Source organism: Setaria viridis, chromosome 6 (genome assembly GCF_005286985.2).
Source record: "Setaria viridis chromosome 6, Setaria_viridis_v4.0, whole genome shotgun sequence".
NCBI lineage: Eukaryota > Viridiplantae > Streptophyta > Magnoliopsida > Poales > Poaceae > Setaria > Setaria viridis.
Window position 1 is genome coordinate 29,246,524 of NC_048268.2, and position 10,271 is coordinate 29,256,794.

Below are 10,271 nucleotides of genomic sequence, written 5' to 3' on the forward strand. Positions count from 1 at the left end.
TGTACAACATTACTAGAAAGAAAAATGTAACAATAGTAAGGGTGCTAGGCACTATCCCTCTCAATATTTCTTTTAGAAGAGCTTTGACGGGGGATAAGCTACATAAGTGGCGTTAGTTAGTGGAGAGTGTGATGACTTGCACTCTCACTAACCAAAATGATAAGTTTATTTGGAATCTGGGCAAAAATAAGGAGTTCTCGGTGAGATCAATGTATAGTGACCTGATGAAAGATGAGGGGTTACCCCAAAATTGTATATCTTGGAAAATAAAGGTACCATCCAAAATCAAAGTGTTCCTGTGGTATCTAAAAAAGGGGTCATTTCGACAAAGGATAAGCTTGTCAAAAGAAAATGGAAAGAAACACTAAGTGTTATTTTTTAACTCGGATGAAAATATACAACACCTCTTTTTTTACTGCCTTATGGCAAGGTTCATTTGGAATGTTGTGTATATCTCCTTTGGAATTCCACCTCCCACTAGTGTTTCTAATATGTTGGGATCATGGCTTAGAGGATGGCCTTTGAAGAACATAAAGAAAATACTTGTTGGAGTGGCTGCTCTCTATTGGGCTATTTGATTGACTAAAAATGAGGTAGTATTCAAAAATACAATTTTAACTCCTTTTTGCTGGACAAGGAGTTGGGCGCTCCTCTATAAAGAGGAAGAGAAAAATACTTTAAAAGCAAGTTGTCGCAAGTTGGAGATCACTGTCATGGAGATCTACAATGACTTTGGGTGGAAAAACAGAAGAAGACTTCAAGCCTAATGTTTTGAGCGTGTCTTTTGTATCGGTTGTATCGATTTAGTGATGTTAAGCTCTTTATATGAGTCTGAAACTGTGTGGGCAGTCTAAGTGCTGAGTTGTGAGTTTTAAATTGGCTGTAAACAGGTTGAGGCCGGATTTTCCTTTATCTAAAAATGTAACAGCGGCTGAAGGCTCCAGGTTTACCTCGGCAGCAGCACGTACGGAGGATCGCCGGGCACGTACGATCGTCTTTCGCCGCCGCCGCGTCGTCCTCCTCCTCGTGGCGAGCGGCCCGCGGTCAGTGGGCGCAGGGCGCCCCGTGCAGTGGCGTGCGGCGAACTCTTGAAGCTGCAGGTGTTTGTTCTGCTGGGGCTCTGCTTCGGGAGAAGTGTTTCTGCGGCGATCAGAATTCAGAACTGAGCTGCCGCAGAGGTTGGAGCCATGGAGTGGTCAGTGGAGCGCGCACGGTTGCCGCACGTTCGCACGGAACGGGGACGGGGAAAAGAAAAAACGTGGCACGGGGGTAAACGGTAGTGGCGTCACGAAGGGTAGGGTTGTGATACTCATTGCGTTTTCGAAACCATCATGGGGGGGGGGGACAACTCGAAACCGTTAACATCTATTTGAATTCTGTCGTACTAAAAATGTTGCTTTAGAGTGGAGTAAGACACAATGACACATTTAGTTGTCGCCTAAGCAACGTAATATAGATAAGTTTTTTCCCCTTATTATATGAGTGTCAACCAATCACTAAACCAAAAATACATGCATGAGTATTGTTGTAGATAGGAATACAAGCGGTACTCAATGTTGACTTTTAGATTAGCTATCTAATTACATGACATGTCATTTTAGTTCATTTCTATCCCCTAAGTTAATTATGTGACATGCCGTTTTAGTTTATTCTAGACTTTTAGCAAATTTTGGAACGGTCCAATAACACAAAATAGTAAATACAGCAAACTTCGTCGTATGAATGCATTGTCTGCTCACCACAACGTGTCAATGCTGGAACTATTTGACATATAGGGTCTGTTTGGGAGCACTCCACCTCCAGTAAACTAGCTCCACTTCACCAACTCCAAATTTTTTCAGCTTCACTCCACAAACTCCAGAAAAGCATGATGCTTAGGTACGTGTTTGGCTGATCGCAGTGCTCCAGCTCCAAAAATATGGGAACTTATTGTGAATAGACTATTTTACCCTTTGTGAATGGACCCACGTGTCATTGTCTTCTCTTTTCTCCCCCACCACTTCCTCTCTCTCCTCTCTTCACGCTTGGTGGTGACCGGCCGGAGCACCATCCCGACCATCTCAACATGGGCGCAGTGGCCGGCCGGCAGGCCCGGCGCGCAGGGGGCGGTGCGGTCTGCCAGACGAGGGGGCGGCGAGGCCCGGCGCGCACGGGGCAGCGCGGTCCACCGGGCCAGGGGGCAGGGGGCGGTGAGGCCCGGCGCGCAGGGGTGACGCGGTCCGCCGGGCGAGGGGGCGGCGCGGTTAGCCGGGCAGGGGGTGGCATGGCCCAGCACGCAGGGGCGGCGAGGACCGCCAGGCGAAAGGGCGGCGCGGTCCGCCAGGCAGGAGGCGGCGCAGTCCGCCGGGCGAGGGGGCGGCGCGGTCAGCCGGGCAGGGGGTGGCGTGGCCCGGCGCGCAGGGGCGGCGAGGACCGCCGGGCGAGAGGGTGGCGCGGTCCGCCAGGCGGGGGCGGCGAGGCCCGGCGCGCAGGGGTAGCGTGGTTTGCCGAGCAAGGGGGCGGCGAGGCCCAGTGCAGGGGTGGCGAGGTCCGCCGGGCGAGGGGGTGGCGCGGTCCGTCGAGCCAGGGAGCAGGGGGTGGCGAGGCCCGGCGCGCAGGGGCAGTGCGGTCCGTCGGGCGAGGGGGCGGCACGATCAGCAGAGCGGGGGGCGGCGTGGCCCGGCGCGCAGGGGCGGCGAGGACCGCCGGGCGAGAGGGCGGCGCGGTCCGCCAGGCAGGGAGCGGCGCGGTCCGCCGGGCGAGGGGGCGGCGCGGTCAGCTGGGCAGGGGGCGGCGTGGCCCGGCACGCAGGGGTGCGCGAGGACCGCCGGGCGAGAGGGCGGTGCGGTCCACCAGGCGGGGGCGGCGAGGCCCGGCGCGCAGGGGTGGTGTCGTCCGCCGAGCGAGGGGGCGGCGAGGCCCGGCGCGTAGGGATGGCAAGGTCCGTCGGGCGCGGGGGTGGCACGGTCCACCAAGCAGGGGGCGGCGCGGTGGCGCGCAGGAGGCCGGGACGGCGCGAGGAAGAAGATAGTCCGTGTGAGTCTCACCAAAATAGAAACGAAGGGGTAAGTTGTGTAATCATTGGCAATGGTGGGTAAATACCCACCAACTCCACGAGAAGGTCTGAAAAGTGGGTTTTTTGGAGCACCTCTTGAGGTACTCCATAAAAAACGTGGATCTACCCCCCTACTCCACATTTTTTCTGGAGCCGGAGTTGCTGGAGCTAAACGTGTTTGGTTGCGAAATTTTTGAAGTTGATGGAGTGGAGTAATTTTTCCTGAAGTGAAGTGCTCCCAAACAGGCCCATAGTCATATGGCCCCTTTATATTAAAAAAGGTACTTTTATTTCCCAGCTCGACAATCAACGTAAACTTTTGTATTGTAACTATATCGTAAGCTCGACAATCTCAACGATGAATATACAGTGAATAGCAGTCTGTATCTTAGCTATTTTCTATCTGTAGTGAATAGTGGGAACTCCCTACCCTTTTCGGAAGTTGCTTCAAAAAGACACTAGGGGCCACATGCATGCCTAGTGTGGGGGCTGCCCTTTTTATACCGATACTAAAAGATGAGGTTTTTAGTCTCGCTTTTACTATAGGTTTAGGGTTTAGATGTACTGTTTCCAAAACCGAGATTAAATTGATTTTGGAATCGGTATTTTAATGGGTTTTTTTAGAGTGCATATCATGTCAAAACGGCTTCTTCAATCATAGGAGGTACTAGGGAAGGGTTCGCTGCCTGCATCATCAAGGGAGCCTTTGGTTGTGCATCAGTATTCTAGGATATGCTTAGGTCGTCTTAGCTCATAGTTGATGTAGGTTCTATATATGGCAGCTTTGAAAATCGTGTTGTGAGAGAAAATTGCATCGAAAAGTAAGTGAGACTAGCTCTTCACTCCACACGAGTCTCATACTTATTGCACTGTTTAACTAGTAAAAAATTGATTGAGCTAGCTCTAAGCTTGACCATTGAAGACGCACTTAGGAGGCTGTTGTTCAGGTATGTACCGACTTTGTGTTCTTCCCATGAAATCGTGGCATTTGCTGTCAAGTGCCTAGGTGAGGACAATGATAGAGGACACTGTCGCGGTAAGCAACAGGATCCGATGCAAAGTTCGGTTGCACAAGGAGCAAGCTGCAAGCAAGATCGGGTCGGCACATAGGCACACAACCGGCCACCAGGTTAACGAAGAGCTAGTGAGGGCTACCGTGCTCCCTTCCAGACCGCTAGGCATGGATCCTGGCCGCCTGCCTGACTCGCACCATTCTCGTATCACTGAGTTCTAGTGTACGCTACTCTGGATCTCATCATTGTGAGATTCAACCTGCTGTTAGGGGGATTGAGAAGAGCAGCAGGAGTTCCAGGCTTTTCCTCACCTTTGGCGCGGAACAAGGTCTTTGATTTGAATATTTTTTCTATAGAATTATCAAAAAGAATAGAAATAACTTTTTTGGAAAAGTTGTCCTCACAGTTTTTTTTCAAAGTGTTGTCACGCAACCGGTGCCGTAGCTAGAAGTTCATCCTATGGTGGTACAACTTCCCAAGGTCCGAGCTTCCGATGCTCCGTCTTCCCAAGGCCGAGTTGTGCTGGCGGGGAAGGTGCTGAAGGCACATGCCAACGCAAAACAATAAAGGAACGCAAGCGGTGGTGTTTATTTTTTATGGACCTGAATGGGGGTAATAGGCTTGGGCTAAATTTCTAGGATGGTCCATGGCCCACCCGAACCACCCTCTAGCTCCGTCCCTGCACGCAACCTTTTCAAAATAATTTTACACACAAATAAAAAGGAGAAAAAGGGGGCCACGGTTTTTTTTCTAAAGACGAATGTAGGAAATCCTGAAGGGCACTCTTTCATTGAACGCTCACTAGCAGGGCTCTCTTTCGCTGCTGGGTCGACTGACATGGCGATGGTGTACCGCAAGCCGCATGCGTTGTAAATGGCGATTCTTGGCCAGCGGAAATAAAAATGTATACTCTCACAGTAAGGAACACAAGAAATGTTACCATGAGAATAATCGAAACAAAAAAAAGGCATGATTAAGACCCGGGCAGAGCAATAAATGAAAACACAGAGTATAAATTCCCAAAGGATCAAATGTTGTGTGCATAGGAAAGTACTGATCATGTATCATTTGCATAAGTATATTATTTGGATCGATATTGGTGATTGAATCACAAGACACTTTTAAGTATATAATAAGGTAGTGTTTGTTGTTGAATAGGTAGTGTTTGTTGTTGAATGGACAGTGGTCGGGACGACGAAGGATGGCTGCAGCATTTGGGGCACTTGGCGTTACATTCTTCTGTAGTCTCGTGACAGTTCTCTTTCGGATAACCATCCCCACAGCAGTAGCAATCCCGAAAGCCATGGCCAAAATAGTTGCATCTCCCATGAAAACAACGTACTATGTAGATCTTGCTCTCATCAAATGATGTGGAGTTGACAGCAGTACTGGAAGTATTTCGCGCCTCCAAAAGCAGAGAACGACCTATTGCTGGTCATCAACATACAAAACTCAATGAGAAACATGCAATATGTCACCATAATATGGCACAAAATTGATAACATAAAAAAATATACTCAACCATATATATACTCAAAAATATGACAGGACATCATGGTACCGCATACGGACCCACTGAAATATAAATATCCTTACACAATACTCAAATATACATGTAAAAAATCTAATGGAAATAAAGCATAAGAAACAGATAGGTTTTTTCCCCTCTCGTAACACCCAAAATTTGGGCCTTTATATCTAAAATTTATGGTTTGGATCAAATCTCTCCCGCTAAAAGCACGACACCCACGTGCGCTCTGCCTCATAGTCAATAGGGAAGCTCGCCAACCTACCTTGATCTGCCCTCCGTTCTTTCCCATTGTCTCCGCCACATCCATCCAGCACCATACCCATGGCCACTCATAGGCTAATATGTCACAAGTCCTCCACCCTTCTCCTCCATGGGCCAGCAAGACAGGATGTCCAGCATATAGCTCACGACTGGCAATGCCCACTTATTTCTCCAAGTTGCGCAAAACAGGCTAATAAACAGTGGTGATCCAGGGTGCATTAATAAGCTGGAAAACATTTACTCACTTTTATTTTGTTTTAGTGGGCCCACATTGTTTCAGATTTATTTCTCCTAAGGAAAAGGAGGCAGCTAATAATGTTTGCTAAGACATTTTCAGCCTAATTGTATTTTATCCATTCGCATTTGTAACAAATTATGAGTGGACCAAGACTATTTCAACGGCCCATATAGGCCCAAACATTTTGCCCAGCTAACAAACCCGTACAGCCAGTCATACTGCCCAAAGATTGTAAATTTGTAACCCAATTAACAGCCCATGTCAGGCCAAATCAAAATGTTTCCATTAAAGATCAAATCCTGATATGCAAAATAAACAGGTTCACATACATCAATGACCGAATCACGCCAAATAAACATATTCACATACATGTCCAAATAGTCAGCCAGCAACCAACACTGGCCAAAACAAGTCACATGACACCAACCAAAGAGAAATTTAGATGACAACTTCTTGACATTCTTCGGGTTCTTGTATAAGAATCAATTGGGTTCTTTGTATAAGCTACATTATTAACCCTCTGCCAACTCTTTGTGTACCTGACCAAGCGACCATATTAATTGAATTAGATGATAACCGTGCAAGTTGTCCACAAGTGAGAAAAAAACTGGTAATGATGCAGGTGAAAGTTCGAATGGTCACATGTCTAGTTCTGAGCTATCGAGACTACTCGCCCCGTTCTAAAATATAGGTCCGTTCTAAAATATAGGTTGTTTTAGCTTTTGTAGATACATAGATTTTACTATGCACCTAAATATAGGGTTATGTCCAGTTACATAGCAAAATATAATATATATATTTAGAAAAACTAAAACGACCTGCATTTTAAAATGGATGGATGGAGTAATATGACTGTATGACTGCATACGTAGATATAACCATGTAGGATGCACATTTACTACTGCTACTCCATGTCCTGCTCACAACAAGGGGATTTTAGCTACGGTGGTAACCATCCATTCCTCACCCGAGGTCAAGCTAATTCAACAGTTTCCTGCCTGGAATAAATTTTGGTTACCAAGAGAAATTGATGGAAAGATTAAATAAATTTGAACGAACACATACACGATCACTAGCTCACACAAAGTGCAGTCACTTATTCATTTAAAAATTACAAGGAAAGTTAAAGGGCTAATATACACGTACACGGTGAATTGCCACGCCTAGGGCTACTATCTAAGTGCCTAAACAACCCATATCGGGCCCACGTACCGATAGTTCACATAAGCAAACGATACCTCTCTTAAATTGTGTACTAGCAATGCATTCGATGGGTAGCCGGGGAACTAGAAGTTGAGTCTACTTTTTTTATTTGAATGTGCATAATTGTTTCCACTAGGCTGAAAATTTGGCACTTTTTATGTTCGTTTGAAAATCACAATGAAAAGAATACTTTTTTTTGAAACGACAATGAAAAGAATACAGATTAAAGTACATAAGAAGTTAAGAACTAATCTCGTTTTGATGTCACCGTTATTTGAACTTTGCTCCAGTATTTATGCAGTTAAGAATTCTGCCTATTATTTCATTCTGGAAATTGAAAGGAAATTTTACAGCATAAAAACTTCGGCTGGAGATTAAGTCAAGTTTTAGAACAATTGACTTGGAGTCTACACGGGGGTGTTTGGCAGCATTTCACTCCAAATTTTCTTAGCTCCACTCCACCAACTCCACTTCACCTCAGCTCCACTCTACCAATTTTAAAAAAATATTGAAGTTGTCCACATGTTTGGCAAGAAGTACGGATCCAGCTCCAAAATAGGATGTCTTATTGTGAAAAGTCTATTATACCCTTGAAAAATGGGACCCGCGTGTGAGTCTCCTTTTATTTCTCTCCTCTCTCCTTTACCAACATAGACCAACTTCAGCTCCACCACTCTTCATCGCGGACTGGCACGGTGAGCGACAATGGCCGCCGGTGCGGTGGTGGGGCTTGGTGCAGCATGTGGTGGCAGCGCGTCCCAGCCAGCAAACTGTCAGCTCCACCATCTCCTCTCTACCTTGTCTCTCTTCATCACCTCTCTCTCATTCTCTCTCCCGATGAGTCTCCTCTGCTCCATGGCTGGGGCAGCGCTGGCCGTAGAGCCTGCCAGATTTGTGCTTGGGGAGAGAAGGGGCACGGGTCGTGGAGGAGCTGTGCCATAGCTTCACCCAATGCTCATCCTCTCGGGCCCCCAGCGGCGGTGGCCGAGGGTGCTCAAGCTCGGCCCCGGCAGCAGTGCTCGTCCTCTTGGGGCCTCGGCGGCTGAGGAGGAGAGCGCTCGTCCTCCCAGGTCCCCGGTGGTGGTGGATCGGGGCGCTTGTCCTCCTCCACCACCCTGCTACGCCGTGATGGGAAGGAGGTCAACGGGGGCTCGTGGACCTCAATCGGTGGCAGCGGGATGCGGTTGGGGTGGTGGCCTCCACGATAGGTACTGCCGAAGCAGCCGCAAAAGCAGTTGGGGTCGCCGAGCTTGAACTCCGTGACGGCCGACGCCGTAGTAGACACGGCCACGCTCCCCCGACTCTACACTGCCCAACCTTACCCCGTTCATCGCGCCACCGGCACTCTGCCTTCCCTCTCTTCCTTCCCTGCTCTCTCGCCCTTCCCTTCGGCAAGCCTCGAGCTGCGATTTGCGGAACGAGGGCGGTGGTGCGGTAGGCCCCAAGCCGCAGGGTTGGGCGGCCCGAGTGGCGCAACTCGCCTGAGTTCCAGGGCCACGTGTCAATTTGCGGCGGCGTACCTCCCTCCGCCTTGTCCCAGAGCTTCGCAGTCTAGGGACGCGCCCCTCGGGGCCGTCGTCGTCATTGCATTCCGGAGCTCCAAGGCGCGGCCGCGGGGGCAACGGAGAGTGTTTTTTTCGTGTTTCGCGAACCGGTATCCTATGTAATCAGTGGCATGGTGGGTAATTACACCACAACTCCACGAGGAGGTTTGAAATTAGTGTTTTTGAGCACCTCAGGTGCTCAAAAAAATGTGGATCTGGCCACTAAGGCCCTGTTTGGCACGGCTCCACTCTTAAACTCCAGCAACTCCATCAAAAAATTCAGCCAAACACCCCAACTCCAAAACTCCATGAAGTTGCCATGGAGCTATAGTGCAAATGGAGGTGGAGTTTTGGAGCATCTCTTTTGCTGCTCCAGAAACCTCTCTTTTGAACCTCCTCGTGGAGTTGGTGGATAATTACCCACCAATACCACTGGTAATGGAAAAAAAACGTTTCGTTCTATTCTACCTGTTCCCCGTCCCGCGCTTCCCTCTGTTCTCACGACAGCAGGGCGCCGTTCGGGTCTTGGCCACCGCCGGTCGCCCCCGTCGCCGGCCGCCGTAGCCCCACCGTCGGCCGCACCCCCCGCCACCTGTCGCCACCCACCACCCAAGCCCCATCCCCGTTGCTGCCCAGCGCCACCCCCGTCGCTGCCCAGCGCCACCCAGCGCCACCCCCGTCGCTGCCCACCCCGCCGCCCGTCGCCGCCCACCCCGCCCCGCCGCCCAGCCCCACCGCCCGTCTTGCCCCGACTGCAAAAACTATCCAGGGGAAGAAGAAGATAGGATAGAGAGGATGACAAGTGGGGCCTTAATTGGGGGCAACAATGGCAATCCACACTGAAATCGATCTTTTTTGGAGCTGAGAGCACCCATCTAGCCAAACATCCCATTTTAGTTCTGGAGTTTTGGAGCAGAGCTGGCTCCATATGGAGTTCTGGAGTGGAGCAGCTCCACCCGGAGTTGGAGCCATGCCAAACAGGGCCTAACTCCACCTTTTTTTCTGGAGCCGGAGTTGGTGGAGCTGGACGTGTTTGACAAGGAATTTTGTGGAGTTGGTGGAGTGAAGCTGTTTTTGCTGAAGTGGAGTGCTGCCAAACACCCCCTAGTCTGTAGAGATGCAAAGAATCGAAGAAACAATGCAAAAATTCCTAGCATACTAGGCGTGCAGGAGGTGAAACACAACAGTGTGGAAATCCTTGCAGGCTTTCTGGACAGCCCCGCACCTGTGCCTAGCGCCGTGCCGCCGCCCGTCCGGAAGTCCTGTCTCTAGGCAACCAGGCCCCACTCCTAGGTGTCGGCGCGTACCCTTCGGTGGTCCGGCCTTGCCGTCTTCGGGAGCCAGGAGATGGCTGCTGGCTGCATGCCGCCACCATTGTCGATGGGTGAGAGGGTGAGGGGAACGGTTTGGGAACTCGGCGGAGTCAGGACGCGAGGTGAAATGGTCA